A 24478-nucleotide genomic window follows, 5' to 3' on the forward strand; every position below is an offset into this window, starting at 1 on the left:
CCCGGAGAGGGGTCCCGGCTGGGGAGCCCCGGCAGAGCCTCCTCGGGGCGAGAGTCCTGCAGCCGGCGTGCTGCATCCCGGCACCGCGTCCCGCCAGGGATTCCCTCTCCCTCCTGGAGCCACCGTGCTGCATCCCCCTCGCCCAGAAGGGTTCCGACCCCCTTTCCCGGGAGGGATTCATTGCTCACCTCATTGCTCTCTACAACTCCCTGAAAGGAGGTTGTGGAGAGGAGGGTGCTGGCCTCTTCTCCCAAGTGACAGGGGACAGGACGAGAGGGAATGGCCTCAAGCTCCGCCAGGGGAGGTTTAGGCTGGACATTAGGAAAAAATTCTTCACAGAAAGGGTCATTGGGCACTGGCAGAGGCTGCCCAGGGAGGTGGTTGAGTCACCTTCCCTGGAGGGGTTTAAGGGACGGGTGGACGAGGTGCTAAGGGGCATGGTTTAGTGTTTGATAGGAATGGTTGGACTCGATGATCCTGTGGGTCTCTTCCAACCTGGTTATTCTGTGATTCTATGATTCTATGATTCCCTCTCCCTCCTGGAGCCACCGTGCTGCACCCCCCTCGCCCAGAAGGGTCCCGACTCCCTTTCCCAGGAAGGATTCCCTCTCCTGGACCCACCGTGCTGCATCCCCCTCGCACAGAGGGGTCCTGGCACCCCTTCCCGGGGTGGATTCCCCTTTCCCCCCGTTGCTCGCGGCTCTCCTGGAGGCAGGTGCTGCCCCTTGCCCCGCAAGAGGCTTCCCGCGTCCCGAGCTGTCCTTGCACCCCGAGCCCGGCATGGGGTCCCTCTCTTTCCAGCCACGGGGGTTTGAATCCGCGGTCCGAGGCTGGAAAGTGAGTGGGGAATCACGAAAACTGGGGAGAGGCTTCCCAGGCAGTTGGAGTTGCAAGGGACCCCCTGTGCCCTGGTCTCTGACACTCAAGTTCTTCACTTTCAAGAACTGTGAAAAGAGGGGAGAGATGCCTTTTTACCTTTAGCAAAGTGCATCCACAAGAAGGATGTTGAGGCTCTGGAGCGAGTCCAGAGAAGAGCAACGAAGCTGGTGAGGGGGCTGGAGAACAGGCCTTATGAAGAGCGGCTGAGAGAGCTGGGGGTGTTTAGCCTGGAGAAGAGGAGGCTGAGGGGAGACCTCATTGCTCTCTACAACTCCCTGAAAGGAGGTTGTAGAGAGGAGGGTGCTGGCCTCTTCTCCCAAGTGACAGGGGACAGGACAAGAGGGAATGGCCTCAAGCTCCGCCAGGGGAGGTTTAGGCTGGACATTAGGAAAAAATTCTTCACAGAAAGGGTCATTGGGCACTGGAACAGGCTGCCCAGGGAGGTGGTTGAGTCACGTTCCCTGGAGGTGTTTAAGGCACGGGTGGACGAGGTGCTAAGGGGCATGGTTTAGTGTTTGATAGGAACGGTTGGACTCGATGATCCGGTGGGTCTCTTCCAACCTGGTTATTCTGTGATTCTATGATTCTATGAAAATGCCCTGCAGATGAGTAGCGAAAGTGGAATTAAGCCTTGCTATTATCAGCCAAGCCGGGGGAGCTTAGTGGAAAATTTTGGGTCAGGAGTTCTGTTTTTTATAGGCGTTAGGGGCCAGATGTGGTTCTGGTGTCAGACAAAGCCACTCAGCTTCGCCATCTGGAGAGAAAATCTGGCAGGGAAATTCATGAGTGGGGGAGAGGGGAATAGCTGATGTTCAACTTGTGATAAAGTGTTTTGGAAAGGGCTCCTGTGAGCCAGTGAGAGCCGAGCTTGGACCACCAAGTGTGATTACGGGAGACTGGAGGATCCTTACAGGGTAAGAACACAGCGCTGAGCGTTTCTGAGGCTTCAAACTGGAAAATGAGACCTGCAGTTTTACGATTTGCTCGTAAAACACTCCTCTGTTTTTAGTGGAAGAGGAGAGAAATAGAAGATGACTGTATCTCCCAGGGATGGCAGTTAACCAACGTGGCTCATTAGATTTTCTTTTACTCAAAATAAATGTTTGTAACTGGTATCTTATACAATAATCAGTTTGGTACATAATTTGTTTTGCAAATCTACACAGCATCAAAAACGAATGTGTCCCCTGGAATCTTTCTTTGAGGGTATGAGCCTGATTTTGAAAGAGCTACTTTTTCTTTAGGAAATAGTAATTGTCTCTTGCTGCTTCTGGTTTTGCATTAGTTTTTTTCCCTTCTAAGTTTTTGCTAATTTGCAAAGAGGAACAGGGAGCCCAAATCTTTCTTGCTTGAGTGCATTTTTTTTTCTTTGCCTTTGTTCCTTTTTGTCATGGGACAACCTGGTGTATGAGCAGAGTTCGTCACACAGGAGGACGACAAGACATACTGCTCCTGGCCATGATGGGACCTGTGGGGTTTCCCATCATGCTGCCTCACGTATAAGCCCATTTCAGGCATTTTTAGCATAAGGTTTGTGGCCTCTCTCCTATGTAGTGACTGTATGTGCAGGGGCAGTTGGCCATGGATCCCTTGATTCACTTACCAGCTCCATCCGTAGGACCATGGGGTAGCAGGGAGGCTGGGGAGCTGTGTTATGTGTGGGAGACCTGCAGCTCACCGTGACCTTGTGCTCTGGGCAGATAGAAGACAGCAAGGGAACTCTTCCCCTTCTTCCGCATGTCCCTCCTTTATTCATCCTTACCCTAATGCTTGACCCTTGTCAGTTGTGTTTTTCTGACCTGGATATGAGTACAACAGTACACATGGCCCTAAAAATTGCTTATAAATAATGATAACTGCTGGGCTATCAAGTCTCTCACCATCATGTAGGAGTGAGGAGCAAAGCTCAGCAAAGATAAGGCGAGGAGAGAAAATTAAATTCTGTGTAAATGCCCCTCATTTTCACTAAAATCCCTTTTGACCGAAGCAGATATGAGTGCGGGGGTGAACAGTGATCACACAAATGCTCCCTTGTTGGGATAAAGCCACATTATGCATGTGTGTCCAGAGCTGGATGCACACGTCATTTGACTGAGAGGACACAGGAGCTGATTTTCTTCCCTGGGTGTGTATCTGCAGTGTGCTTTGCACCTTGAAACCTCGCATCTCTGAAAAGCAGTCTGAACTCTCCCATGGCTTTTCCATCTGCCTGGAGGGGTTGTGAACACTGAAGGTGCTGTTGAATGTCTATCTGAATTGCCATTTCTGTTTGGTGCTGTCACTGCCAGTTATGCCAGAAATGTGTAAATAGAACTCTACCACACTGATCAAATTCCTCTATGATTACACCATGACCCATGTTTTCTCTTCTAATTCACAGCTAGGCACTTACTTGCTTTAGTTCAGGCAAAAGTGCTGATGGCAAGTCTATTTTTGTCCAACAGGATCCTCATGTTGGTCCTTGGTTGCTTGGACCCATAGTAAAAGGTATGGAAAGAAATACCACTGCAGCTGGAAGGTGGGGCTTTAATGTCTGGGGAGGGGAGAGGGGGTGTGATTGTTGCCCTGGCTGGTTTGAGCTCTTAAAAAGCAATTTTTTCAGTGGAACAAATTGTTTCCAAATCACTCTTAGCTTGTATTGCTCTGAGTTCTCACTACCTACATTAATATAGAACAGAATAGAATATTTTAGTTGGAAGGGACCTACAATGATCATCTAGTCCAAACGCCAAATGTTTGGTTCAAAGGCTTTTTCTTCAAATCTCTTCTTTTCTCACTGTCCTGGGATCCACATCAGGTTCCTGATATTTTACCTATAGTTGTGCCCTGCCCCTCAGGAGGACTGAAGCATTTATTTGGGCCTTATAACATGAAGTCAGGGCTGCAGTAGAGCTCAGGAATGTCTGAGATACGTGAATGTTTGTGCAGACATTCCTCTTCCTACCAATTAGCTGAGTTTTAGAGATCTGCCATGCTGAGAATGTCATTACTGCACAGCTGCAGGAATTATTGTCCCAAGGTCTGATGACGAGAGCTGGTTTTATGTTTGTCCCTGCTTAGATTAAAGCAGGACTCGTTTCCAGCCTTGTGGTGAAGGTTAAGAGCATGTACTGCACAGAAGGATTCCTGATCTTTTGTTTCTTTGCTTCAGCCCTTTGCAATGCTTATAGTGAAGGTCAGAACACAGAAGAAAAAGGCTTTTTGGTTTTGAGTCACAAAGTAGTAGCAGTGGTTGAATTTTCCTGAGGAAGGGGTGCCGGGAGAGTTAAGAGTCTCAAAGATGAAGATATTATCTGTAATATCAAGGGCACAATAATCTTTGTGTTTTAGCATTCCCTGAACCACAGGAGATTAAGTAAGAACACTGGGAAGCAATCTAGTATTTGTAAGGCAATAATGGAGAATACATACACAAGCATTTAGACACTTATTTTCAGTTGTTGTAGTGGTGGAAGTTAAAATAAAAAATCATTTATGAAACTCAAAGACACAGAATGGGTAAAATGGCTCAAATTGTGTGATTTAGATAAAGACTCGCTGATGTCCTATTATATAATGTAGATAAGCACAGTCAATTTTTCTAAGATGTTTTCAGTCATTTTGCCTCATGTTTTGTTTTGTTAAGAGATGATACTTGGAGAGCGAGAAGCCTCTGTTTCATAAGGGCTCATCTGCTCCTCTTGCCTACTCCCCACTTGAGAGCATTTTTTTCTTTACATGCCATCATGTTTATTTCCCCAGCAACAGCTATTGCATCTCAAACATGACTTCAAAGAGGTTAAAAGCTTCCAAAAGAAACATCCACTGCAGTTAAAGAACAGGCTAAAACCTCCTTCCCATCATCCCCAGATTTCTACCTAATTGCAGTTTAGGATTAATGGCTATATTTCCCCATGTAATGGATTTCTAAAGCACTGTAGTTCTGGCCCTGATGTATTCAGACACAGTCAAAGCATGGACTAATGGGACACGATTTTGTACTAATTCAGTGCTCTATCAATCTCTTGCTCCTCGGTCTGCTTGGTACTCCTCCAGGTGCACAGCAAAGCCATGCTTGCTGCCACTTGCCATGGATAAGGGAATCTGTTATAAATTCAGGATAAAATATTCATCCAGGTATCCCTTTTACTTTGTGTGGGATACACATCTGTCAGCCAAACTGGGAGTACAGGTGATGTATGGCTCCCTGCCCCTGTCTGATGCCCAGACAGCGCAAAGATTTCTGATTCTGCCAGAGCTTGGAAATATTTTCCAGCTCTGGCAGGAAAGCCTTCTGCTTTTATGGCCAGCTTGCTTGAGTTCAGGTCCCCACTGCTAATAACTCAGCTAGGAGCATCCTTTGAAATGCTATGTGTAATTCTCAATAATTCCTCGAATGGTGAATATAAAGTGGAACAGAAGTTGAGAAGGGGAATGCTAGTTGTGGTTTACAGTGCAAGATTAAAAGACTTTAAAGACTTTGGCTGATATAGCATAACAAAATGAGGGTTGAGAGTGGATTTGATAATTTCTGAGTATTTCAGGAAAGGTGTCAGTGCCATGCAGGAGCAAAATCCCCACCCCCAGCCATTAAAGCGTGTGAACTGTACTAGCACAAGAACAAATGAGTGTTAATGAAAAATGAACACATTTATACTGGCAATGGGAACAGGTTTTGTAATGGTGAGAAGAGTGATAACTGTGTCAGGAGATGAAAGTCCGAAAATCCTAGGCTGAGTTAAAAGGAATCTTCATTGTTTTGTGAAAAGTAATTGAAGAGGGTTTTGCCTGCAATAGCAGAAGCCAGTTTCAATGACCACAAAAGGGTTTGGAACTAAATTCTCTTTTCCATCTAATTAAAAATCTTCTTGTAGCCTGAAGGAATGAGGGAAGGTTGTGAAACACAATTGTGCCCTCTCATTTTGGGTAGTACTCAAGGACATCTGCTCTCACAACATGGGGTGGGCTGGTTTTGGATAGGTCAGCCTTCCATTGGTTCACTCCTTTCTCCTCAGATACTCACATGTCAGCCTCAGCCTACATCTCATGCCTTGACTGTGGGTCACTGGTGGCTTCCTTTATCCCTTTGTATCCTGTATGCAGGTTGTATTTCATACACTCTGAGACAGAAGATGAAGGTCTATCGGCTTTGTAGGTTTAGCTGTCTCTTGTAGTGGAAATTCCTCCGTCAGCCTTTGGATTACCAATCCACAGCCATTGGAAGGAAGAACAACCTTCTTAAGACATGTATTACAGGGACTAGTTATAGTCAAATTACTACATTAAGAACACTACTCCTGTCTCTTTATGCCCTCATTGAATGGTGGAGGTACAGATATGATGACAATAATGTGACTTTTCTGAGAAAGGATTTTTGCTAAGCCTGGGGCCCTGAGATTTTTTGGGCGCTGTGGTTGGATCCAGTAAAACGCAGTACAGTTATTCAATGTCTTTTCCAGTAAAAGAACTAAGAACCTCAAAGAAAACTAGTGAGATTTGAGGCAAATGACAGCAGGTAATTCCTCACACAGCGTTAATTGGGAAGCTCTCTGCTGCAGTGTGTTGTGGATGTTTAAAATCCTTGAAAACCAATTCATGGAAGAAAAGTAGACTGAGGGCTATTAAGATAGTACTTCTGGCTCTGGAAGTCTAAGCTGTAAAATGATGGAGGCTGAGGAGGCATTATGGGTGAGTGTCATTATATGCTGTACATAGACAGGACTAGCAACTGTGAGGCAACTGGTCTGGCCACTTAGAGAGACTGAATGTGGGGCTAATTTTATGGTGGCCCATTGCAGCTGTTCTTATGCTTTTGGTTGTTCTTCCATCCTGCTCCTCATGAATGGAGATAGCCCTTCACCGTCTGCAGGGCCTGATTCACTGTCCATTCTTTGATACGATATCTGTAAGTCTTAGTTAAGCAGCTTAACAAAAGGCTGGTTAAAAATATTTGATGTCTGCAAAAGGATGTCTTATTTCTTCCTCAGAAGCTTTTTGTTCTAGTTTTGAGCAAGGCATGGGATCTTTTGTTTCTAGAGATAGCTCAGTACTAAGCCAGCACTGACTTAGGCAGATTGCCTGGGCTGGTGGAAGGATGGATGTACCATGGCAGGGAAAGGCACAGTTCCTTTTTCTTTTAGGAACATCCCTATTCCTATCATCCTAGCTTGCTGAGAAGCAGCATGTTCTGCATGTTAAGTATCAACATGGCAACGAATTTCATGCACAATTTTGATAAATACGATCTGTGTTCTAAGCAAAAGCACCCAGACAGAGCCCCTTTGTGACAGTGAAACTTAGACCTAGTGTGTGTCTTTGGGAGAAATGCAGAATTCATTTTGGGGAGGGTAACTGATACAAACAGCGGGCCATTTTCTTTTACAAAAGCTCCCTTTCAAAGCTGGTGCATGCAGCAGAACAAAGGCTGACCCCATAATCTGTACTCAACAATAGCCTGGAATATTTGATAATTTGGCTATTGTACATGCGTACATCATGCTTGGCTGTAAATAAATAGGGCCATGGATGGATCCACTGTGACGATATAGTCAGCCTATTTCCCATCACCATTCTAGTTTCAAGGAAATGCTTATTATCTGCCTTCTCCTGGCCGAGCTAAGTCCATCTTGCCACTGAGGCTAAAGGGTCTCAATTTCAAGCTCAATAACAAAGACACAAAATATTTTGCCGCTATTTTAGAGGAAAAGTCTGTATTGATGGCAAACTGGTTCAATTCATGGATAGGAATTTTGATAGGAATGGTTGGACTCGATGATCCGGTGGGGCTCTTCCAACCTGGTTATTCTATGATTCTATGATTCTATGATTCTATGATTCTATGGCCAGCGAAGAACAACTTTGGCCTACAGTAGCCAAGAAGAACTTTGGCCTACAGGTTATTTGAGGCCCATGCTATGGTAAACCTATAGACTAACTCTACACTTTCTGTTCCTCATGTGAAAAAAGAGGAAGATACATCTTCTAAAGCCTATCCTTACATGCCTGCATTTTCTTAAGGATGTGGAGCGGTTGTAGTTTGTGGATTAGAGATAGTTTTTTATTTGCCTGCAAACTTCTGTGAGGATGCAATGTATTTATGTTGTGGTTATGTTCATAATGCAAGGAATATTTGGATTGCTGTACTGGAAACATAGAAAATTACTGGCTTAAGACACAGTGTATTTGCAATGTAAACATTTGACCCTTTGTTAATGTAATTGGCTGTAACTGGAGAACAAAGCAACCAGAGTGAGACTTTTGCAAAACCATCAGTTGTTTTACAGGGTGAAACAATTTTTACTTGGACATTTTGATGGCAGTTAATTGATTGGCATTAGGCAAATTTTTTTGCAGTGGCAGTTGTCAGAACTTGCTGTGGATGACTTGTCTCCTATGTATGTCATGTAGCATATCAACACATAAACATTTTCTAATGATGTTCAAATCTTTGTGTATCTTTCAGTAATGAGGCTGAAAACACAGAGATTTGTTCCAGCAGCAGAACTAATGGCATATCTGACTCAGTACATGGCATTGCCTCTAAATACATAAACACTTGACTACCACCAGCATTTACTCCGAGGCTCTGTGACATTCCTATAAATGAACTTTTTGGGTTTTGGTTTTTTTTGCTTTTTTTTTTAGCATTTACTGTTTGCATTCCCATAGTGAAGAAGGGTCAGATTTTCTGGAGAACAAAACAACCAGCCCCCTTAGGATGGTAACCTAGGGAAGTGTAAGAAAACGATATGAGAAACTTCAGACTGTCATTGTAAAATTGGTAGAAACGATTAACAGAGGATTAAATTAATAGTCAGAGGGGTAAATATAAAAGGGACAATCACTCATCCTATGAAGGGAAGCTACCTCCATGGATTAATGACTAGTTAAAGCATATGAAGCAAAATGTTTTCACAACTGAGAAGGAGTGGACTAACAGACTGCTAAAATGATATATCTTGGGTTGCTTTTCTGTGCATTCATAAGTGATATGGAAGAGGAATGAATAAGGAAGTGACAGCAGTTCCTGATGATACAGACTTTATTGAGAATAATAAGAATTAAAACTGACAGTGAAGATTAACAGAGGGATCTCATAATGATTATTGGCTGAATGTTAGAATAGCAGATGCAATTCATGTGCTTAAGGAAAACAAAACAATCCTAACAATGTGCAGCATCGTCTAAAATTAGCTATTGCCACTCAGAAAAAAAGAGCTTAGACTCATCATATATAACCCTATGAATATGTCAACTTAATGCTCAGTAGAAAGAAGATGGCAAATCAGATATTAGGTATTGCTCAAACAGGAAAAGGTAACAAAAGAGAAAATATAATAAGCTACTCTAGAAATGTTTTGCACTTATCACTGGGTGCTGCTCACCCAGAGCAGTGCATGCAGCTCTTAACTACCTTGCTGAAATAATTTAAACTGAAGTAGAAAGGATGCAGAGAAATACAGAAGAGGTAAAAAGAATAGGACTTCTTTCCATGAGAGGAGTTTTTACTGACTAGGAAGAGGGATGGTTGAAAGAATCTGTGCTAGAGGCTACAATGTCATGAATGCAATGGAGAAGTTGAATAGGGAACAAAATTATCCACTTCCTTCCTTCAAATGAGAACCTGGGATCATAAGATGAATTCAGTTTTTCAAAACCCAGTTTTTAAACAAACACAAGGAAGTACTTCTCTACACAGCCTAGAACTAAACTTAAGAGGTCATTGTTCTGGTCTAGATGCTGCAGAACCAAAGACTTCAAAAAGTTGTTAGAGAAATTCAGGGGAGAAAAGTGCAATTAGGCTATTCAATACAAGATTCAATACAAGCTGTGGATCAGAAATCCTGTAAGCTGCACATGAATTAGAAAAGTTTTTGGGTTAGCATGCCAGGCCCCTTTTGCCTGTGTGTTCACTGCTGTCAAAGACAGGATATGGTTCCATAGTCTACATGGGGCACGTGTGGTCCCACAGCAAATGTTCTTGCTTTTTTCCCCTGAGCTGTAAAGAGTCCAGTAAATTGGATTCTAGGCTTCTTTAAAAAAATGACTTTCAGATTGTTACTAGACCTTGAAACTCTGACTTTTCCAAAGTTGCAGAGGCAGATGAAGACAGAGTCTGTAAGCCCACTCAGATTTCCTGTGTCCCCATGGGATTCCACACCATGAGGCAAAGCAGTCCACCTCCTGGTGTGCAGTTCTGCTTCTGTTCTTTGCAATTAAGTTACCATTTAATCACTTGCCAACATTTTCAAAACATTTATCCCCTGCTACTGACAAGTTTTGAACCAATTGTGGTACAAAGAAGCTGCTTTTTCTGAAACATCTGTAGAAAAAGCAGTCAGAAAACTGATGTGACAGGGAGTTTCCGTCGCTTTCTCTCACTGCACAAAGGTTTGCTGTTTATGACTCACCCACTGATGTGACTCAGTTACTCATCAGAAAACTGCCTGAAGAAAAGACTAATTTTGAATTGAATTTGATTAAGATCTGACTGGTAGAGCTGGGGCAGAGGTTCAGGTCTGGGGTTAGCAGTATCATGGGGTGGGGAGAACCGATAGCTTTCTGCATCACAGTGATGTGAGCTTCTGGTTTCATAATAAACCCTTCCCTCCTTCCAGCCACGCAACAGCTGCAGCGAGCCCCAGGTGTCTGTGTTAACCTCAGAAAGCAGCATGTTTAGCCCTGGGGCCCACTCATGGGACCTGCCTGTCTGTGTTCTTGGCCATGTATGGATTGATGTGCCCCTTCTACACCTAGGTGGAATGCATGAGGAATATGCCATGTCTCCACCCCATGGTTATGGGACCAGGAAGCCAAGCCAGCATAAGAGAGGCTGTTATTTAACATTGCCATGGGCCAACAGTAAAAGCTTCTTTTGGTTGCAAGAGGAAACCAGAAAGGGTGTAGTGATTCACGGTGAACCTCTGAGTCATAAGGCTTGCAAGGGTTTTATTAGGGCAGGGCTGGATATACCCTACTCCTTACTTAACGGCAAACTGTCTGGCACTCATTTCCTTGCTGTTAGAAGTCGGTGCTGCCTCGTGCTTGTTTCATTCATGCTGCATTGCTTTGACCTCTGCCCAACTGTTTTGATAAAGTGTGAAAATCTTGTTCATCACCTTGGTGTTGTGCAGTGAATTGCTTCAAGCTGGTCAAATCAGTCTTCTTCCTGCAGGTCCAGGCTCAGCATGAAGGATGGTTCATTGCAGGGGGCTTTTGTCACCAGCCACAACGCCCAAACAGCACTGGTGCCTGTGTGCCCAGAGAAGTAATTGCAGATGCAATGAAGATCTATGCATCTGGCCCTCCTACTCTCTTCTTCATAAAATTTTAAGTTCTCTCTGTCTCCTGAGTGTCTGGCAAATAGGAGAGACAAGAGAGGTCCTTAAGCTGGTAAAAACATAAGGGAGAATTGTGGTTGCGGAGGGTGGGGGAGCTTTGGCCCTTGGCTTGCTGGCAGTAGAAGCTGTCTGGGAAGGGAAAGCTGGAAAAGCATTTCCAGTATGACCTTTTTGCACTTGGGTCTCACACAGGTTTCAGAGGAGTCATGCCTGCTGAAGGATTGCAGGTGGGCTAGCAGCACTGGGGTCTGCTTTCCCTAACAAAGCTTCTTGATGTGGCTCTAATAAACACTAAAGATGGCTCATTTCAGGATGCCAAATTGTAAGGATGACCAGTCCATATTGTAGCTCCCAGTTACATAGCACAGGTCCTACAAAACACAGGAGTGCTGGTTGTTCTTGGCTGCAGACTCTTCCCCAGAGCAGAGGAAGACCTGAATCCCAAAGACCATCCTGGAGAAAGTCAGATCAGATCCTACCATGGCAGCTGAAAGCTGCTACTGACTCCTTGAATATTCATATAGCAAAGGATTGTTGTATTTGATGATCTAAGGATGTAAGCAAAGTGTGGCATGAAGGAAGAGATATGTTTTTTGTTAAACTAACTTAAAATTTCTTTTATTTATCAAGAAATCTGTAAAGGGCTTAGGAAAACTGGTCTTTAAATCTGTCACCAGCTTTTAAAAAGATGAGTCCAAAAGCTTCAGCTTGGCATTAACTGACAAATTTGTAAGAAAGACAAAAGCTGAGGAGATGTGTAGGTGCTGAGCTTTATTTTCCAACTCCATGAATGGATATGTAAGTGAATGGGGGATGGATAGCTCACATCTCCTACCCACATCAACAGCTTTACCAGAAAAGGGCTCGTTTGTCCTCTCAGTTCACCCTACTAGGGATAGTTATACTGGTATAAAATCAGAGTAGCAGATTCATCATGTCTCACATGCTGGGCATGGGATTTACTCATTAGACTTTTCATTCTTTCCCTCTAAATGAAGCATGTTTATGAGCAGTACTGTACCATGGCAGCTCCTCTGTGTTGGAATTCCGTGCGTCTGGTGTAGCTGCTCTGCTTGGTCTGTGAAGCCCCCATCAAACCTGTAAAGAATATCACAGGTGGGAGGATGGAAGCAGTGTCCCTTACAAACACCTTGCACTTGTTTTCACTCCAGAAAGTCCAGACAAGTAAACATCAGCCTTGAAGTGGTTTCTTTCAGAAAAAGCATGTTTGCCCTGAAAATGAAGAGCCTTTTCTCATTTGCAGAAATGGTATGATAAATATTTTCATTTCAATATGCTTTTAGTTGGGAATCACTTGCATTTAGCTTCTTATCACAGTGACTTGAGGGCTAAGAATAACTAAAGTCTAGCAGCTCCTAGCTGGTGAGACATGTATTTCAAGAATTGAGTTCAAACTTGCATTACTCATAAGTAAAGAAGCAAAAAGCTGCTCATGCACTGAGCTCAGGTTCCTGTGAGCCCGAGAAAAAGAAGAGAAAGATATATATATTTTTACCTCATCAAAATGAAGACCCTCAGGAACATACAACTACTGTAGTCTCTACACTGCAGAAGCTTGAGGACGAGCCAGGACAGTGATAGAAGCCTTCAGGCCTCTGGCTGGAAATAGCTGGTATTTCCTGCATGGCTACTGCTGAGATACCCATGCAAAGCTTATTAGTGAGGTGCTGGCTTTTGTTCTGAAGGTTTGTGAAGATGATTCATGCACAAACCTCTATCTATTCAGGTACAGAAAAGCCCTTTACCACTAGCAGGTTTGCAGTTCACTGGGAGTATGGACTAATCCTTTGCTCAAGCGAGGTGGCTGGAACCTTTTGCCATCAAGGTCGCTGTCCTGGACCCTTAGAGAGCCACCGTGCACCAACACAGCGTTGTGCAAATGTGCCTGTCTACACTGGCCAGCTTTTATAATCTAGCAGTGGTCAAGTGAGTTGTGAAGACACGGCAAGGCACTGTTCGAAAAGCTCAAGTCAGACAAAGTGTGCGATCTGGTGAATTGGCTGTGGAGTGAGCTGCTTTCTCAGACAGCTGGATTAAAGCTGGTGGAGGTCCCTGGGTTGATGTCTCACCTCCGTTTTATAAGGATCATCTCCAAATTTGTGCCCTCTATTGGTCTTGGAGGGTTTTTTGAGGGATTCTTCTAATGGTCAGAGAAGGAAGAATGGAGATAAGACAAATGCTTTTCAGTTTACTGAGGATCTCAGTAGGGTTCTGTGTGCTCTGGCTGCTCTGAGTACCTAATGTGGAGACAATGAGCTTTTGGCTGGGGATGTTGCATGTACTCTGGAGGGACACAACTTGGCCTTTTGCAAAGCCTCTGGACTGGAGGAGGTTGTGCTTTCTGAAGGGGAAGGGAGAGTCTTGTCTTTCTCTGGGGAGCAGATGAGGACAGTGTGGAAAGGTCTGGGTTGCCTGTAATGTGGGAGGTGAGCAGAAATGCCGAAGGAGTTAGGCACTTGGAATGGGAGGGAGCAGATAAAGCCTGCAGGACTACTAGGGAAGAGTGGGAGGCAACATGGGAGGCTTTGCTGCCACATCAGGGGCAGGGGAATTGTGGAGTGCTCTGGTTTTCAGCTTGGAGGTGGGATTTTGAACCTCAATCCTTTTTGCCTTCTTCAGGCCAAACAAGTTTATTTTTAATTTTTGTTTTGGTTTTGTTTTGCTAAAACCCACATTTTAGGGTGAATAGGGTATAGAAAAGATATTCTTTGTGTCAAATGAAAAAAGGAAGTGGAAATAAAGGTGTATGCTGAAGAGTCTGAAACATGTTATGACATGAAAGGCCAATGGTTGTTTGGAGTTAGAGCTGGTAAAGGCTCTCATTGCACTGAGGCTGATGAGGTTTGTTAGATTTCTCTGCTGTGGATGAGATTACACCCCGAAGAAGCCAAAACGGAAGCTGTGAATCTTGACCACTTTTAGAATCACAAACCAGTATAGAGGGGAGGTAATTTGGGCTCTGATTAAAAACAGAGAATTGCAGAGCCTTTGGGAGTGGGGACTGATGCAAAGCAACACTCAGCTACGCAGTGTGCTGGTGACCCAGATATAAAGTTATACTGGTCTGCTCTCGAAATGGGAGCACTGCCAGCAAGCTGTGGTGCTCTCCTAGGAGATGCAGGAAGATGCTGATAGTGATCAAAAGAAAGAAAGTCTAAGAAGATTTTCAGGGTTTTTATCTTGTGTGGAGGAAGCACTATCACACTTCTACAGTAGGTATTAGTGTGGTGCAGCCTTTGCTGAAATGATGGGGGTAACCAGGAAACAACCACAAGAGCCAACATCTGGCCACACTTCTGTACCTGGATGGTGATGTGGTCCTGGCTTCAGAACTCATTAGGTGCCTGAAGGCATTTGGAAATGTGTTTCTTTCTCCCCGCACCCTTCTATTAAACAGATACATCCTATTTGACTGTGTTAAATGTTTTGAGATCTGCCAGTATGTTAAGCTCTGGGATATGATTCCTGCCAGCTTCTCTGTGGCATGTGAAAGGGTCATGTTCACAGACTGTGATCACTCTGCTCGAGCCATCACTAGCCCTGGGAGGGTTGGGGCATCCATACCTGCCAAACTGCGCACCAGACACTGCTGTAAAAATCACAGAGGGTGATGCACTTTGGAAAAATGACTGACTATTGTTTCTCTCTCTCTCTCTTTTTTCAATAAATACTAGCTAGGGAGATCTTGAGGTCAGATATGGGGTCAGTGGAATCGTCAGAGACTAAATTCCGCTCTAAGGATCAATCTGAAAGCAACAGTAACTCCAGCAGTGCTGGTTAGCTGCCAGCCAGGTGGGAATTTCTTGCCACAGATGGAAAAGTGAACTGTGGAAGAGCTGGGCTATCATTTCTAGCTGAGATGCAAGTGCGTACACTTGTCATCCCTGTAAGTGGATGTGAATTCCCTCCTTGAATTTATGCTGATTTAGAGGAAAAACACCCCCACTTCTAGCCATCTTCAATGAACAAGATGAAAACGTGCCTTGCTAGCTGATGCATGGGGTTGAAGATGAGCAGGCAGCTGTGTCCTTTCTGCTTCCAGGTCTCTGTGCTGCTCTGTGAAGCCCCATGAGTACCGCGGGCAGCTGGGGAGCCAGGGAATCTGCAAGGAAGCCTCAGCGGCAGGGGAATGGAGCAATGGGTAGGAGGAAAATCAACAGCACTAAAATTGGGAGAAGACAGCTTGTGCCAGGCTTGTCAGGTGAATGGCATGACTGGCTGCCAGGCTCCTTCCTTCTCATTGTGGTCATGGTGCAGGAGCCAGTGATGCTGCACATGGACAACGAAGTGGTGGGACTCGGTCTGTGGTGAATGTGTTCAAGCATGCAAGGAACAGGTATGGTCAAATCCTGCAGGATGCTGCTGTGCCAGAGCAAAGAGGCTGGAGAGACCTGAGGATTGATAACCTGCCTCAGCTACTGACGGTCAAGCTGTGAAGCCAAGAAGCTCTTGTCCACATCTGCCTTGTGCATATACCCAGAGCTGGCAAAGGCAGAGCAACCTTACTTTGAAGCATACTATCTGTGCACAGGCTTAGATGCTTTGCTGAAAGGACCATGGCTGAGTGATTCATACCTAACTGTGCCTTGGAGGTTCAGGGTTTTGCCTTTCGTGAGGCTGGATCACGAGCTGGGTGATACCCAGGGTGTATGGGGCTGAGCTGCAGATGATGTCCCTGCACGTATGTAAGCTGGAACTGTGCGTTCCAGGATCTTGTTCAGCAGAGGTAAATCTGGTTCTAGGCCCAGAAACCTCCATGAAGAGAAGTGCAGGTACCCAATCTCATAGCCATCTGTGCTGTGGTGATCACAGACTTTCCACTTCCCATTTTTGCAAATGCAGTTTATTTTCTCATGCAGGTCTGAACTTGCTGGGGGCTAGCTCTTGACAAGCTCTAGTTGCCATTTAGGAAGGGCACCTGGAGCCAGAGCTGCAGGAGGACGCTGTGCTTATGTAATTGGCAAGAAGAGGTTTGAGCCTTGTCTCTTGCTCGCGGCTGAAAGCTCTTCCTCTTCTGAGGGTGGGATGAAGGATGGGGTGTCTTAGGCCTGAACAGGAATAACTGAACACCTGCCTGTGATGCTGGCAATGTGGCATCCCCTTCTCCTTGGCCTGAGTAGAACCTTGCAACATCTGTCTCATAAAAATTATGTTGCATGGAACAATTAATCTGCATGAAGAGGCTCAGACATTCAGTTGGGTAACAGGAAAACCTGAGCCTTTGGGTCCCTTGATGCTGTTCTGTGCTCTGGGTCAGCACTGTCACCCTGGAGGTGACAACTCAGGACAACCCAGCCACAGCACTATTGGAGAATGCAAGTAAGGTCCCTAGCCCTTGGGCAACAGCCAAAAAGCACTTCTTTTCTCTGCCTTTGGCCTGCTGCAGTGCCTCTCTGCATGCCACATTGGGTTTTGGTTTGCCTGTCTTCCCCAATGTCTGCAGTGATGTGGCTGCGCAGGTGTGAGAAACCTGGGGACCTTCCCAGGGAGACACTTCCCTCAACCCACTCACTAGCGAGCTGTCCAGCAGCAGAGGTCAGGATGAGTGCTGGACTAAAGGGCTCATGATATCACTGTCTAAATTCCTGAAGTTGCCATTTAGGGCACATACAGGACTCCATGAGGAAGCCAGGGCCAGGACATCAAGAGACATGGCACTCAGGGGGAGTTTCAGGATTGCACTTTCAGCGCATTTTCTCTTGTCAAGAAACAGCCCCGCTTTCAAAATTTTATCCAGATCCTGCAAATAATCTAAACCCCCTTGTGGCCTCTAAGTCAGCAAAACACGTTGGCCTCATCTTTACTCCAGCCTCATGGCTAGTTGACATACCTGTCTATTGAAGTGACATACCTGTGAGTTGGAGTGTTCTGTTGAAGATAAGCAGAAACTGATTAAACCACTTCTGAAATATGGCAGTTTGGCACAGATTGTGACCTGTGGTAAACTTCCCTCCCAGGGTCTTTACTAAGTAGAGTTGTCAAATAAGGATCTGCCTATATTAAATGTGCTTCCACTTCTCCATCCCTTCTCTGTGTCAACAAGTGAGTTTCCACATCCTTTTCCATACCTCTAGTTTTCCCACTGATGTAATGCTGCTCTCTGGGTACCACCCTGGAGTACATCTTCCTCTCTCTCATTTGCAACAGTTATTTATTGCCCCCAGACTGCATGGTAGTGAAGTGGCTTGGGGCAGCTACGTAAAATGGCTTACAGATCATTGACTGCCACAAATGAGAAGACAGCAATTACACTATATATACCAGAGTTGTTATGTTTTACAGCCTAAATCACATTCGTTCCCCTGTAACAAACTGGAGAAGAACCCCTTCATTTGTGTTACTCGTCTGTATAATTAAACAGTAAGAGCCTGATTTGTCACATAGATAGACACTCATTTAGGTTTTGCTTGCAATGTGTTTGCTCTGTGGAAGGGCGGAGCCCCTCGGAATTGGCACAGCTCCATTAAAAATAAGCTTTTAACGAATGAAGGTCTAGATAATTGACCCAACTGCTCTTACAATGGGAAAGAATGCTTTCTCTCTTAGAAATGAGGACAGGTATATTCCTGTTTTTTCCAAAGAGTCCTCACTTGTTGCAGCTCAAGCTTCAGACTTTTTTACGTTTAGGCATTGACAGTGCAAATGCCCATGACACGGGTGAAGGAGAAGACTAGATCTGTGCCAGGTTCTGCTCTGGGACCTGTGTGAGTGGATCCTGTGGCCAGCCTTTGCTGTGAGTCAGCTTGGTGATAACATGCCTCCTTCCTATTCTATAGTTCTGGTTCCATGGGTTTAGACCTTTATTTTTTTCTTTTAGCTTGAGAGTCACGTAACTAGTTCTGTGCTCTTCGATGGCTTTTAGAGAAGTGATACTTCAGATTGAATGCTTTTCCTGTGCAAACAGCACTGGGACCAGTGGGTAGTGGCTTGAAGTAGACATGAATCAGAACTGCTCTGCACTCCTGTGAACTTAGAAAGAGGAAGAAAAACCATCTGAGATGGATCAGCCCTCCCTACATTACCCACACACATCCTCCAAACTTCTGGTACCTCGGCATATGCTACTTACCCTGGGTACTGTTAGTGAGTCAGGCAGAGAAATACGGTGCTCTCTCCCACTTAGGTGCATGTACCCTTGCTGCAACAAATACATGTAGCTCAGTAAGGAAGTGTTTCACATGTGTATATCTCTTTACATTTCTATCATTTCTACCAGAACTTGATTGGCAGCAACAAGTCATGTGCTCAGCTTTTTGGTTAGATTCCTAACAAAACATTAGCTTGAGTGCCCAGCTTGGAAAAACTAAGCTTTCAGTTCCTTAGGAAGGTATTTTTCTACTTGGAAATGTAGTTTAGTTGGGTAAATAAACTGGATTTCACTGAAGGGGCAAAAGAAAATGTCTGGTAGCTTAGTCTCTTATTGCTAATGGCCCCCACTTTGTACTTCCCTGTCTCTTTGCTTCTTTAGCACTCCAATCCTCCCAGAATTTTTTTAATTGAATGACAGATTATCATGAGCTGTTCGGCAACTAGTTCAGATTCTCCCCTCTGCCTGCAGAAATAATATTTCCCCAGTTTCCCGTCACATCTCTTCTTTGAACAGAAATATCTGCTAAATGTATGGAGATGCAAAAGTTTCAGGTCTTCAATTTCCTTTCTTTCTCCCAGATGCCCACAGAGCCTCCTGCCAATTTGGGTCTTTTTTGCCAGGAACTTAAATTCCATCCAACCAGCAGTGTTTGCAGCTTCAGTTAGGGTTTAAGAAGCCCTTAAGGGTAAGCAAAGAATGGTGCTGGGATAATTCCAGTGACCTTGAAGCTTTCCCCAGGAAGGTGGGAAACCTGTTGAGAGGCAGGTCAATACTTCATTAGCATTACACTGCAAGGTCAGCCTAGTACTCCTTCCTGATTTTCTCTTAATAACCTAGGCCAACCTGTGGTCAATTTGTGAGTCTGGGAGCTCAATTTAGGCTGAAAATCCCTGGGAGTGGTAGGTTTTTTAGAGTGAGGGAGTGCAATGATGAGTGAAGAAAGGCTGTAGAGGCAGGGAGGCTGGGAGATTAAAGCCTCTCATTTTTGGGTTTCCAGTATAAGATGCTCAGAGGTAGCTGTCTACAAGGGTTCTGCTGTCAAAAACATGTCTGTGCTCTGAGGGCAGCCAGCCTGGGTGCCAGCTGGGCTGTCTGACACTGCTGCAGAGCACAGCTGGAAGTGTTTGGCCTCTCTGCCTGTCAGGCTCCAGAGACCCCAGGCAGCACCTGGAAAAGAAAGCACGTGACTACTCATTGAAAGCTTTGCTTAAAAGTTCTAGCATGGCTGAGGCAGGGAGGAAAGCTAATTCCCCAGGACAGTGTTCTGTTGCCTGTAGTCTCTTTGTCCCTCTGCAAACAGCAGCAAAGTCAAGAGGTAACTTGTGACCTGGCTAATCTGGGCAGGTTTTCATGGGGCTAGGAAAACCCATGTTCATGATCCAGAGGTTACTTCACTGCTTAGTTCCACATCCTGTCCCTAAACCACGTACAAAAGGAGATCTTGAGATTTTTTTGCATGGCTAAAGCAACATTTCCTCTGTTGTAGCCTTGTTGCTGGAAAAAAAAAAATTCTGCTTTTTCTGAAAGCCAGACTAATTCTCTGGATATTTAGCCTGAAATGCATACATAGTGGAAAAAAACAGACCAAACAACAGATATCTGAACAGTTATAAGGAACAAACCCAAGGTAAACACAGAGTAATCTTCCTCAAATCAGTTCTACCAAACTACTTCTGTCCATAGCAAAGTATTGCTCGATGTTCTTCTACCTGGTGTTCCTGGATAGGCACCACTCCACTTATGTGATTAGATAGTCTGAATCTGCAAATCCTCTTAAGTACACATTGAACCAGCAGGTATCTTAACAGGAGGAGCCTTATCTCAGTTCTCAGGCAATCTCTTTCTCTGGGTTCTTATCTGCTTTGAGTTAAGATGTAGCAGCAGGAAAATAAGCCACCAGAGCTGTTACATTTAAATGTATCACTTGTCTGCTGTGATTCTGAAGTAGAGGAAACCTGAAAAGATGGGTATGTCCCTAAAAATCCGCTTCTTTAAGAATTAAAACTAGGTAAGTATAAATTAGGATCTTAATAACATAAACCATCTCTCTAATGGTCCATCTGTAGTTGACAAAGTTTACTGAAGTTGACTCAGTTCCCACTGAAGTCTCAAAGAAGTTTTCTATTGAACTGAGGAGAATTAAATTCATGCCTCATACAAAAAATCAAGCAAAATAGTCCAAGAGCTAGCTTGTCATATGAAATATTTTGTGTCCCACCCTCTGAGAGGTATCTAAGGCCTCACATACTCAGACTGTTGCGTTGCTCCACAGACTTAGGCCACTTGCCCACCCTTGCCCCCTCTTGCAGCTTCTTCTGTCCTACACACTGGTGTATTTTTTTGTGGAGGCAGAATGTGTTGGTAAAGGGAGGGAAGGACTGGCACATGCCCATGTCCAGCTCTGATAGCGAACTAGGGAGTGGCTGCAATCTGGTAGCTCCCAGATACCTCAGCTTAGATTTATCATAAAAGTATTTATGCAAGTCAGTTTAGGGACTGCGCTATTGCTCCTGCCCTGAAAGTAAGCCAGCACAGCCATGCTAATTTGTGCATCTTAAAAACCAGAGAAAGCAAACAGAGAACTCAAACAGAAACCCTCCTTGCAGTGATTCTGGAAAGGGACCAGTTGCTACACTCGATACTGCCAAAACAGGAGAAAATCTTAACTTGGTTGTGGTAGATTCACCATCCCTTGGGCTCCTTAAACCATTGGAAGAACATTTTGGGGAAGAACTGCTACAGATCACGTAGCAGAAACTGTTATTTTGAGTTCATGTTTTCTGTAACAGTCCAGAATTTTATAAGAATAATTAAATGTTCTCTGAAGGAACTTCAGGCAGGTGTGATGTTGTTCAGACTATTCCCAAATGCATCTTGCAGGCACAGCTGGGCAAAAGGGCTTTCTGGTGGCCACATCCTTCCATGTGACCTGCTTGTGTGTCAGCCAAGACCCAGGCCTGCCTGTGTCACAGCCTCCAGCAGCCTCTGTTGCTAGGAGAGGACAGAGACCATCCAGGGAACATGGCAGAGGGATGCTCTGCCAGAAGCAGCAGAGCAGTACCCTGCTTTTGTGTGTCTACTTGCTGTGTTTGGCCAAGTGGACCTCTCTCTTGGCTTCTCCAGCAGAGAAGAAGTGTTTCACGGTAGGGGCAAGAGTGATGGCCAGGTCATGCTGGGAGAAGGAGATTAATTTTGTTTCCTTGGCTGCACACTGCGAATACTAGGCTGTTGTACATACCCAAACCTCCTCCGTGGCAACTCAGACAGCCATGCCCGTAGGCTGGGAAGGTGGGCACTCTGCCTGGCTGGGCGTGCAAGCCAACAGCTCGGCTGCTGAACCCACTCTAGCAGAGCCGAGTGAAACACTGGGTTGCTCAATCCTAGCAAGCCTGGGCACTGAGGCTGAGTGCCAGTGCCTTAGAAGTACCAAAGAAGAAAGTCTTGCTCAGGTAACAGCCAAATGTAGTGTTTTTGGAGCTGAGACCTTGGCATTTCGCTTCAATCCTTTATTGCGTTGATTCCTCATTCTTGGTCACAGTTCAGCTCCCGTTCCTTGCTATGTGGTAATATTTTCATGCTTATTAAAATGTGTTATTTTTTCTTTATCTTTTATCTAGTCTGACTAATTGCCTGGGCATTATTTCTGTTCCTTGTGTGGGACTCCCCCGTTGTCTTCTCCTATTACATTCTGATAACAGCATGAATACTTCTGGTATGAATGTTTCTGTGAATACAAATTCTCACCAGCTTTTGCAGCACTTTCATGTGTGCCAACATCCAGAGAAAGTGTAAAGCAGAAGCAGCAAACGCTGCCACACAGTCTTCCTTTGAATAAAATCTCATGATGAAGGTTGTGGGAGATATCTGTATGAGCCTCTAGTTTGTCCAAACATTTGCTAGGAGAATGGGATTCTCTAAAAGTAGGCATGATTATTAATGAAATTCAGATTTGTATGTGTTAGTTGAATTTCGCACCTCCCTCCAAGTAGTGGGGAAAATAATAAGGGATGAATCCAGATGTTTTTAAGATGATGAATGCATAACTACAGGTTGTAAAACGATACCCTTTTAAAAACAAAGTATTTTGAAGAAAAGTGCAAACTATTTCAGTAGTTTAGGACTACTGGTTCTAAGATGCTGTCTGAAATTCTGGTTCATCTGTGCTTCCAGCAAGGCTTTTACTTAGAGGATGCAAGAAGCAGCATCCAATATTTGTTTTCCCTCTGACCTACTGCTGAGTAATTGAATCATCCTAAGCACTAAGCTAATGTTTTTCCTCCCTTGGAGAACAAAATGTTACCAGAAAAAGGAGTGGAAGAAAAATATTAAAAAAAGGCATCTGCAGGTGTTTTTTTCCAAATGCCAAACAGTGTGTCTCTGGGACCAGGAAAGAACAACCTTGTAGCTGAAGAAAACGTTAAAAAGGTAAATGAGCATGCTGGTGGGTGGTGGTGACCCCCTGCCACCAGCAGAGTCTAGGTATATATTGCAGATCTGGCTGATGGCATGTAAATAATAGAATCAATCATTGCCAGGTTGGAAAGGACCTCAAGGATCATCTGGTGCAACCTCTCTTAGAAAAAACGTGGTCTAGAAGAGATTGTCTAGCACCTTGTCCAGATGAATCTTAAAGTGTCGGATATTAGGGAATCCACCACTTCCCTGGGGAGATTATTCCAGCGGCTAATTTTTCTCATTGTGAAATATTTTCATCTTGTGTCCAATTGAAATGTCCCCAGGATTGACTTGCACCCGTTATCTTTTGTCTTTTCCATGTGACTCCCTGTAAAAAGGGTGTCTCCACCTTCTTTGTATCCAGCCTTTAATTCCTGGAACATGGCGATAAGGTCTCCTCTTTCTCAAAGCTGAACAAACACTGTTCTCTCAGCCTCTCCTCATATGGGAAGAATCCCAGTCCTTTGATCATCTTTGTGGCCCTTCTACAGACCCTCTCCATCCTGACCACATCTTCTCTGTGTAGCGAGGACCAAAACTGAACACAGTGTTCCAGTTGTGGCCTGAAAAGCACTGAGACATGTGGGATAATGACTTCTTCATCTCTGCTGGTGATGCCTTTCGTGATGCAACCCAGCATCCTGTTGGCTTTCTTTGTCGCAGCAGAACACTATTTTCTTATATTAAGCTTGTTGTCCACTAGGACCCTCAGGTCCCTTTCGTACAGAGCTGCTCCCCAGCCAGGAGGATCCCAGCCTGTGCTGCACTCATGGATTATGTTTTCCCAGCTGCAAGACCTTACACTTGTCCTTGTTGGACTTTATGAGGTTCTTATTAGCCCACTCTTCCAGCTCATCCAGGTCTTTCTGCAGGGTGGGTCTCCCTTCCAAAGTATCCATTTCCCCACTCAGTTTGGTATGGAAAGCAAAATTCATCAGAGTACACTTTCTCCCATCATCCAGATCACTTATGAAGATACTAAACAACATTGAATCCAATATCGGTCCCTGGGGAACCCCATTTGTGACAGGTTACCGGTGTGAAAAGGAGCTAGATATGCAAATAAGCAAAGACATAAATGTAAGACCTGACTTCTGGTGTATTTTGCAACACTCTCAGAGTTGATACCTGAATTATAGATGTTCAGAACTGCCAGAGCATCAGCTCAACACACTGGCTATTTCCATACAACCATCGAGATTTTGAGATAGGATAACCTGGGCTCGTTTTGACTTTTAGCAAGTACTCAAACAAGTATCCATCTTCCAATGGTGGGCTAACTACTTTGGGCCAGGACCTGTGGTGGGTCAGTTTTTAATTCAGTGTCCCGTGGGCAGATGGAGAAATTGGTCAGACACACACTCCACTGCTCTGGACGCAGACTGGCAAACTCATCACAGCTATTGCTGCTATCATGTAGTAGATGCCAAGGTATGAAAAAGCATTTCTTTGTCACTCTGTGTTTTGGCCTGCCTGCCTTCAGGAGGATATAGTCACTTACTGGAAGGAAATATTATTTTCCTAGTAGTGTTGTCATGTAAGAGGAGTAACTTTGGGGAGAAAGTTACCAAACCTTGCCGGGCTGCATTAGCAAGAGCAGAGGCAACATGCTTTTTCTTGTGCCTCAGATCTAGAGATGCTACTCTTAAACACAGAGACTTTAGCTGTCCAGAAGACCATGTAGTGCAAAGAGACAGCACTAATAGACAGGAAG

At 44.6% G+C, this 24478-nt stretch overlaps 1 protein-coding gene across 5 annotated transcripts in view; it reads right to left on the reverse strand.

Annotated features, from left to right (window-relative positions):
* Positions 1–24478, reverse strand: part of LOC138721625 (inverted formin-2-like) — a 123134-nt gene that overhangs the window by 44622 nt on the left and 54034 nt on the right. The gene's annotated exons all lie outside the window — the stretch shown is intronic.

Source organism: Phaenicophaeus curvirostris, chromosome 5, assembly GCF_032191515.1.
Source record: "Phaenicophaeus curvirostris isolate KB17595 chromosome 5, BPBGC_Pcur_1.0, whole genome shotgun sequence".
Taxonomy (NCBI): Eukaryota; Metazoa; Chordata; class Aves; order Cuculiformes; family Cuculidae; genus Phaenicophaeus; species Phaenicophaeus curvirostris.